Below are 10,157 nucleotides of genomic sequence, written 5' to 3' on the forward strand. Positions count from 1 at the left end.
GTTATCCAGGCAAATTCTCTTTTCCTCCTTTAAACCCCTAAAGGCTATATTTTGTGTGTGTGTGTGTGTGTGTGTGTGTGTGTGTGTGTGTGTATGTGTATGTGTTACAGAAAGACCTAATCTGCAAAAGCACAGCTTGGCCTTCAGAAAATAGATGGGAAAAGGGCTGCTTTATTATTTCCTGGTGCCTCCAAAGCACACACAAAGAGGATATAAGTTAGTACTTTCTCTAATAATTCCATCTGTAACATTGAGCATTTAAATACCTTGCCCATACAAGTGCATCATAAAAGGTAGCATTAATGAAACAATTAAATGTCTCAACCTGTCTTCTTGTAAGCCATGAAATAAATTTCTCCCATTATCTCTATGTATATGTTTACCATTTGTGCAAATATACCACTGAATAGAGATTGTAGACAATTTTTATTTTGATGACAGTCCACTCATGTAAAATTACACACAAAAATAGTACTGTAACCCAGGTGCATTGCCAGATCCAAGTAAATGTGAGCCAAGGCCCATTTGTTCATGCATGTGTTTTTATGATTTTGTCTGTTCCTTTTCTGACTTACATATTTATAATACAGAATGTGAGAAGAGGTAGCTCTTTGTAGTTATTTAGCTTTAAGACATAGAAAACTCTTCTAGAATCTTTAAAAAGTAATTGCAAGAATTTTTTGAAAGCTTCTTGAAATTACAAGTCAAGATTTTTAAAAAATTATTATTCTTTGAAACTACTTTTCTGTATACATCAAGATTTATCAATAGCATATAAAATAAATCAATAGCAACAAAATAAAATGGGAAAGGATGGTAATGGCCATCTCATATTGCTTATTTCTTTTTCTTTTTTTTTTTTTTTTTTTGAGACAGAGCCTCGCTCTGTTGCCCAGGCTGGAGTGCAGTGGCCCCATCTCTGCTCACGGCAAGCTCCACCTCCCGGGTTCACACTATTCTCCTACCTCAGCCTCCCAAGTAGCTGGGACTACAGGCGCCTGCCACCTCGTTCGGCTAGTTTTTTTGTATTTTTTTTAGTAGAGACGGGGTTTCACCGTGTTAGCCAGGATGGTCTCGATCTCCTGACCTCATGATCCGCCCGTCTCAGCCTCCCAAAATGCTGGGATTATAGGCTTGAGCCACCGTGCCTGGCCTTGCTTATTTCTTTTATAATAACTAAGTCATATAAATTGAGCTAACAAAAATATTTATATTAATAAAATTATAATTTACCATTGGTAATGTTTGAGTTTTTCTTGTACATTTTTATGTAGCAAGAAAAACAGTTTTTACTGTTAAAAATGGTTTTTAAAAAATCAGAGCAAGCCTAAGCCCCTTCATTTTATAAATACAATAACCTGAGGCTCATTAGTGCTGGTGACTCACACAGGCACACACTCAGCATTGCTGGATGTCAGCTCAGGATCCAGAATGCATTTGAACAATTCATGCTAAATTAATAAATGTACTTTAAAATAGGCCCATATTAATCCAAAAATAACTAAACCTGTGGAATTTGTAAAATAAGATGTTTATGAATGAGGACATGGTATTTGGCCTTAGTTCTGATTCCCACCTTTCTGAAAGCAGAATCTACAGTCTATTTTCCCATTGCTAGATTTCAGAGGAGAGCCTGGTGTCACTTACAGCAGACATTGCAGATGCCTCAGCATTTCGGATGAAGACGGTAAAGACCTTCTTTGTTTCATAAAAACCTTTATTTTCCAGGGGAGAAAACACAGGTTGGATCTAAACTCAATCTTCCTATTGAAATATTTTAATGACACTGAAAGAGGTTGTTGCATTTGGCAGGTGCAGGTGGAGCTGTGCGGTCCTGCACTGAAGCCCTGCAGTCCTGGCTTCTCAGTGGAGCTAGAGGAGAATTATATTAATGTGTTTGCACTACTTGCTCAATTGTAAAGCATAACAAATATATTTAAGGCATGTTTTTAAAAATGAGAATAATATAGTTTAACAATGTTTATACACCTATTTTAGTTATTACATTCTCTAATCTATTTTTATCCTCACAACCATGGAAGCGCTCCACCATCTCCATTTCAGGAAGTAGACAGTAACTGAACAACACTATCTTCTTTTAAAAAACATTTATTTCATTATGAAAGTTTATGGCTTATGTAATTAATACCTTTTTGTGGTCTGCATTCAATGGGTGTGGGCATCTGCACACTGTCGTGGGTCCACCATTGTGAAATCGCACACAGTGGTCTCACTGCCCTAAACAGCCAAGGCTCTCTGTCCATCCATCCTTTCCTCTCCCCAACCCCTGTCAACCACTGATTATTTTGCTATCTATGTAATTTTCCCTTTTCCAAAATGTCACATAATGCCCACAGCAATGAATGCGAGTTTCTTTTGCTCCACATCCTCACCAGCATTTGCTGTTTTTGGTCTTGTGGATTTTGGCCATTCTAATAGGTATGTAGTGGTATCTTACTGTTGTCTTAATTGGCAATTCCTAATAACACATTATACAGAACATCTTTTCATATACTTAATTTCCATCTGCATATCTGTTCAGCTTTTGCCTATTTTTAATTGGGTTGTTTGTTTTCTTATTGAGTTTTAAGAGTTCTTTGCATATTTCAGATATGAATCCTTAGATATATTTTGCAAATATTTTCTCACAGTCTCTGGTTTGTCTTTTTATTCTCTTAACAGTATCTTTCACAAAACCAACAGTTTTTTTATGTTAAAGTTCAACTTCCCAATATTTTTCTTCGTGGATAATGTTTTTCGTGTTGTATCTAAAAGAATCACCAAATCCGAGGTTATCTAGAGTTTTTCCTTATATTATCTTCTAGGAGTTTGAAAATTTTGCATTTCATATATTGATCTGATATCTACTTTGCATTAACTTTTGTAAAAGGTGTAAGGTCTGTTTATAAATTCTTTTCTTTTTTTTTTTTTTTTTTGCACATGGATATCCATTTGTTCTAGCACCATTTGTTAAAAAGACTCTCCTCTCTCCATTGAATTGCCTTTGCTCCTTTGTCAGAGATCAGCTGGCTGTATTTCAGTCTGTTTCTGGGCTCTCTGTTTTGTTTCACCGATGTATGTGTATATGTCTTCTGTTTTGCCTTTAGTTTAAAAAAATGTAATTGCTACCTCAATTTGCTTATGAATTCTCATTTGTAAATAGAAAAGCATAAATTAATGCCTGAGTATATTTTAGGGTAGATGTTGCCTTGAATACAGTGAGCAGAATGAGTTATAATTTTAAAGTGAATATAAAAATTTGACCATAGTGGTAACAGATTTGCGAACTAGTGATATCAATGACAGAGTCCATTGCAATATTGCTTCATCCTTTGGCTCAGCTCTGCTTCACACTAGGTAATTACCAATCCCTTTTGTGATTCGTTCAAGGATTTCTGTGGGGTGGAAAGTAGAAATATGATATCAGTGGAGGGAGAGAAGGCAGTTTCCCAGACTGGGAGCAGTCAGATCTCCAGTGGGTCCCAACACTGCTCTGTGGCAATATCTAGAGGGTGATGGAAACAGAGACAGGGTGCAAATGAGGTGGGTGCTGGCCCTAGGGTTCCCAGTGTTTCCTGGTTCCCATGGTCTATAAGACGTCCGAAATGAGACCTTCCGGGCTTTGGGGGGGCCCCTGTGGAATTGGAAAATGAGGAAGTGAGCAGTGACAATCTAGACTGATTATTAGAGGTACGTCTCTCATTTTTCAGCAACCAAGGAGCCTTTGATTAGTAGTGAAATTGTGGCACCCCAACAATGGTGGAGTGGAATGTCCTGCCACTCTGGAGGGGTGATGGCTCAGGGTCAAGACTGAACTAACTAGAAAAAAAAATGCACTCCAGGAATATCAAGTCCAAAACGAAGCTCTTCAAACCATCTGGGAAGAGAAAACAGTATGACAAGGAAAGGTATATTTGTCAGATCCCAGAAATCAATATAAACATCCATGATAACCCCACCTATTTTTTAAATATATGATTTGAATGAAACAAGAGAAAGAGACTGTTGCTGAGTCCCTGCTGCAGTCCCGACACAGCTGGAGATGCCCTGTTCCCCTGCTCCCCTGCTCCCCTGCTCTCCTGCTCTCCTGCTCTCCTGCTCTCCTGCTCTCCTGCTCTCCTGTTCTCCTGCCCTCTTGCTCTTCCGCTCTCCTGCTCTCCTGCTCTCTTTATTTTGTTGATGCTCATGAGGACCCTGATGTCTGAGGAAGAAGGTTCCCGTCCAGCTCTGCCCCTGGTGTGTCACGTGCTGGCCTTGTCAACGCACACGAGAACCTGACAGGGTGAGTGTTATAACCCCAATCATAGAAAAGGAAACGTCTCTAAAGTCTTTAGCATCTTGCCCGAATTCGGACACCTAGCAGAGGCCTGAGTTTAGATGCAGCCCCGTCTTGCTCTTTGACAGCCTCAGCACCACATGCTCTGGGTGACCCACGCAGTGAGTCACTGACAGCCCTCGTGGTTGGCTCATGACACAGCGTGGAGCGAAATGGCCCACTGACCTTTCCAGACACTTGGACAATTCGTGATATAGTTTATGCAGTCACTCCCAGTGAGTTCTATTGTTCAGTTTAATAGAATACCTAATTCTGTGTTTATTATGAATAAAGGGAGATTTCTTGTGGTTGTTAAGAATATGAAGCATATCTATTTTGTATACAAGTTGGAAGTTCCAATACTATAGGAAGCATAAGTGCAGGTTATAATGATGGGTCTTTTATATGACTGAATTCACATCAAACTGAATCAGTAACTCCGGCTGTATGAACAGGGTGAGACACTAAACATTTAATGAAAAGAATTCCTTTCTTAGGTCACAGCAAGGACTAAATATGTCTAATTATCATGCCCGCTAAGAAGATGTATTGTAATATTTGCAGTTAATCACTCATTCAGTTCCAAGGGTATTTATTAATTGTCTGCTCTGGGCATAACAACAATTGGAAGCAGTATGTTCACATGAAAAAAAACTTACCTGAGGCTCTAAGTCACAACTTTCCATGACCAGCACACATTTCTGATTTGAAATACATATCTAAAGCTTCAAATGCATAAATAGATATCCCAATCTAGAACTAATAGTTGCTTAGAATTAATTGTTTAAATTATCCTGGGAATCAGAAAGATATGTCTACATGAAACAATAAAGGTTATATTAGAATTAATAAACTTTAGAAGACCATTTTAATCTTAATATATAAGCATACTACCTAGACACACTGTTTAAATACATCTGCAACCTACTATTTTTAGATTTAGGTAAATCATTAATCCTTAAATTTGGAAGATTCCAGTGTTAGAGCTCTAGACTATGAAACTTGGATGTTTTTCTAAAATTTTTGAGTCTTTATCCAGAAATACATATTTTCCTGGCACTGAGAACTGCAAGAAATTTCACTTGGAGTCTCCAAATAGTCAGCCATGTGTGATGTCAACATCAGTGTAATAGATACTCTCACAAACATCCTGTGACTTTTATTTTTTTTTTATACTTTAAGTTCTGTGATACATGAGCAGAACGTGCAGGTTTGTTACACAGGTATACACGTGCCATGGTGGTTTACTGCACCTGTCAACCCGTCATCTATGTTAGGTATTTCTCCAAATGCCGTCCTTCTCCTAGGCCCCGACCCTGCAACAGGCCCCTGTGTTTGATGTTCCCCTCCCTGTGTCCATGTGTTCTCATTGTTCAACTCCCACTTATGAGTGAGAACATGCGATGTTTGCTTTTCTGTTCCTGTGTTAGTTTGCCAAGAATGATGGTTTCCAGCTTCATCATGTCCCTGCAAAGGACATGAACTCATCCTTTTTTATGACTGCATAGTGTTCCATGATGTATATGTGCCACATTTTCTTTATTCAGTCTATCATTGATGGGCATTTGGGTTGGTTCCCAGTCTTTGCTATTGTGAATAGTGCTGCAGTAAACATACGTGTGCATGTGTCTTTATAGTAGAATGATTTATAATCCTTTGGGTGTATACCCAGTAATGAGATTGCTGGATCAAATGGTATTTCTGGTTCTAGATCCTTGAGGAATTGCCACACTGTCTTCCACAATGGTTGAACTAATTTACACTCTCACCGACAGTATAAAAGCGTTCCTATTTCTCCACATCCACTCCAGCATCTGTTGTTTCCTGACTTTTTAATGATCGCCATTCTAACTAGCATGAGTTGTTATCTCATTGTGGTTTTGATTTGCATTTCTCTAATGACCAATAATGATGAGCTTTTGTTCATATGTTTGTTGGCCACATGAATGTCTTCTTTTGAGAAGTGTCTGTTCATATCCTTCACCCACTTCTTGATGGTTTTTTCTTCTCCTTGTAAATTTGTTTAAGTTCCTTGTAGATTCTGGATATTAGCCCTTTGTCCGATGGATAGATTGCAAACATTTTCTCCCATTCTGTAGGTTGCCTGTTCACTCTGATGAGAGTTTCTTTTGCTGTGCAGAAGCTCTTCAGTTTAACTAGATCCCATTTGTAAATTCTGGCTTTTGTTGTCGTTGCTTTTGGCATTTTAGTCATGAAATCTTTGGCCATGCCTATGTCCTGAATGATATTGCCTAGATTTTCTTCTAGGGTTTTTATGGTTTTAGGTCTTATGTTTAAGTCTTTAATCCATCTTGAGTTAATTTTTGTATAAGGTGTGAGGAAGGGGTCTAGTTTCAGTTTTCTGCATATGGCTAGCCAGTTTTCCCAACACCATTTATTAAATAGGAAATCCTTTCCCCATTGCTTGTTTTTGTCTGGGTAGTCAGACATCTTAAACTTTTAAATTTAAGAATTTACATTTTTTTAAAGTAACTGACAACTGACAATCATTTAAAAATCCATAACTTAAAAAAATAATAATTCCTCCTAAGTTTTCAACCAAGAGAAGTGAAAATCTGTTGATACAAAGGCCTGAATATAAGTATTCATAACAACTTTCTTCTTAATAGCCAAATATTTTTAAAATAGCCTATCACTGAAGAATAGATAAGCAGTAATATATCCCTACAATGGTTACTGCCCAACATAAGAATGACATACACACTGGAAACCACATGGACATATCTCAAAGGCATTAGAACACATGAAAGAAACTAGGTATAAGAGAATATTCTATATGATTCCATTTATATCAAATACTTCTTTTTTGAGATAACATCTCACTCTATCACCAAGGCTGGAGTGCAGTGATGTGATCACAGATCACCGCAGCCTTGACCTCCCAGGCTCAGGTGATTCTTCAGCCTCCTGAGCATCTGGGACCAAAGGGGTTGGGACCAAAGGGGTGTGCCACCACACCTGGCTAATTTGTGTGTGTGTGTATTTTTTTTTTTTTTTTTTTTTTTTTTTTAGAGATGAGATTTTGCCATGTTGCCTAGGCTGGTCTCAAGTTCCTGGGCTCAAGTGATCCCCGCTTCTCAATCTAGTGCTAGGATTACAGACTTGAGTCATTGCACATGGCCTGTATCATATTCTAAGACAGACAAAACTAGAGTGAAAGAAAGCAACTGCCGGGAGCTGTGGGTGTGGGGCAGGGGTCCCTGACTACAGCAGCATGCAAGGGAATTTTAGGGGTAATGAAATGTATTTTAATGGTAGTGTTGTGTACATGACAATATGTATATTTGTCAAAATGCATTGATTTGTACACTTAAGATTACTAAATTTTATTATATGTAAATTAAACTCAATTAGATAATAAAAAATAAACTTTTGATCCTGAAAAAATACCTACATACATACAAACTACCTCTGAAACAAACTACTTTTTCAGAATTTCTAATTTAAATATTCAGAAATATGAATGATGATGATGAATTTTAACAAGGCTTACATAATTCAATTCTGTTTTGGATCATGTCTGAGAGGCATATTAGCTGCTGGACTTATTTGGATTTCCTTACCTCCTTTGCATATGAAAAAATAAGAGGTTGAGACAGAAACAAGATATGTAATTTATGTACAATGAAACTTTCTACTGCCCAGGAAATGAGGCTTTCTATTGTCCAATGAATTGTGCCTGGCAGCACAATTCACTGCTTCACAATTGATCGTTCTTTTTACCCTCAGAGCATCCTTGAAATGATTGACTCAACCATGAAAGAAACACTGTAAATATTCTCAGATGCAAACTCACAGTACCAGCTTCACAGAACACCTGCAGGTGCAAGTAACTAAAAATCCAGCTCAATTTGACTTTAAATACAAGGGAATTTATTGACTCAGGTGCATAGTTCAGAAGCAGGCCAGGCTTCTGGGTGAATCTGAGTACAGAAGCTCATGGATGCTACCAGAACTCAGTCTCTTCCCAATTTTCTGCTCTGCCTTCAGTGAAGTCAGAATCATTCTGCGTGAGGCAAAATCTCCAGGAACAATTTCTGAGGCTGCATTCTTCACCAAAGAGGGAGCATGAACAAGCAAAGCCTTGTTCCTAACAACCTACCACAACTTGTATTTGACTCTAATTGGAAAAACTCAGACCCTTGCCCATCCCCAAGTCCATTAGGGGGACCAAGGGAGTGCTGTGTGGCACCTGGCATGAGCCTCAGTTATGCACCCACTTTGGAACCAATAACTGTGACACAGGGTGAGACAGTGCTGGTTAAGTCAACCAGGACCCACCCCATGTTTCAAACCACGTGACTGAATAATTCAGGGCTCTGTTAGGAAGGAGAAAGGGGGATGCTTCTTAAATAGCACCCAACACTCAACTACAATTTAATTTGACAGGAACCCGGAGGCCCTGCCATAGAAATCTCTCACAGTTGCTTGGAATGAGAGCACTCAATACAAAAATCTTATGGCAGCAACCCTATGGCCTCAAGGGCGCCACGCATTTGGTGTGGAGGGTGGGGCAAGGAGGGTGGCGAAGGGCTCACGGTCTTCTGAAGATTAAGCCAAAGAACAGATGGCACTGACTTAGCAGAGTGGAAAATGTTTAACCCCAAGAGATGCCTACAGAGGCAGCTAAGCCACACCACAGACTCCTAGAAGGGCTTGTGTTAGGGTTCCCAAGTGTCTAGGTACGCTGAGGAGATGGTGAGGGAGACACAGAGGGTCGGTTCAAAGCACATTGGGAAGACTGTGATCCCAAGACCCCTCAGTCCACACTGGCAGTCAAATGCTCCTCCCTGACATCGGGAAAAGAAACAATTTATTTTCTTCAGATATTGAAACAGAACTTTTCTAAGCTCCAGGATACTGGATAATGCTGCTTATGCAAAACAGTATTTAGTGAAAGCCAATTTACTGAGCAGGGAGATCTGCAGACTCTTTCTCCCTCTTGGCTCCCAGAATGCTGGGGTCAGCTTGCAGTCTTAGGAGACTGGCGACCTCTTTTTGGAGAGGATCTGCAGATACCAACATTTTCAGGGTTTCCTCAGGTCCAGGAGTGCCAGGCTCCTGTGGACTCTTCCTTTGGGGAAGCAAAAGAAGACTCCATCTGTACACACAGAATGCGTTAATTATATTTTCTTGTTTTCCGTTTTCTTGACGCTCTAGCATCTGGTGTTTACTGGGAAAAGATTGCCTTTCCCAGGGCCAGCCAATTAAACTACCAATTCAGAACCCATACTCCTAACCACCTACTTTATCTGGCTCTGATACTGTAGGAGACAATACCGCCCTTCCTTCATCACCACAGGGTGAGGTACTACGCAACTAGAAATGGCCCTTATGCCCTAGAGCCTGCTGAAGCTATTCATGCTGGACAGCCTAAGCCTGCCTGCCCTGCCTGCCCTTGCTGTCCCACAGAGACCACAGCAGAGGATCCTGCCCATGCCTTTCCCTCTCCTGCCTCTGCCTGGGGCGTCCCTGTGCCTCCTATTTCTAGGGATCTGTGAGTATGAATGGGACAGTCACTTCCATGTCTGCAGGTCTTAACATCCCTGATTAAAACAAATTCTGAGTACATTTGAAAACATAAGGCTTCCAACGGAATTTTTAAAACCCTTATATGGAGAATTGTAAACATATATGTAAATAAACATGAATATAACAAACCCCTGTATATCAATAACCCTTCAGAGCAACAAGAAATACATGGGCAATTCTGTTCTGTCTATATTCCCAAATAAAATTCATACATTGTGATTAGTTGATGTGTTTTTAAGTCTATATAATTTATACATTTCCCTTGTATCTCCTGTATATCATTTTCTTG

This window comes from Macaca nemestrina, chromosome 9, assembly GCF_043159975.1.
Source record: "Macaca nemestrina isolate mMacNem1 chromosome 9, mMacNem.hap1, whole genome shotgun sequence".
NCBI lineage: Eukaryota > Metazoa > Chordata > Mammalia > Primates > Cercopithecidae > Macaca > Macaca nemestrina.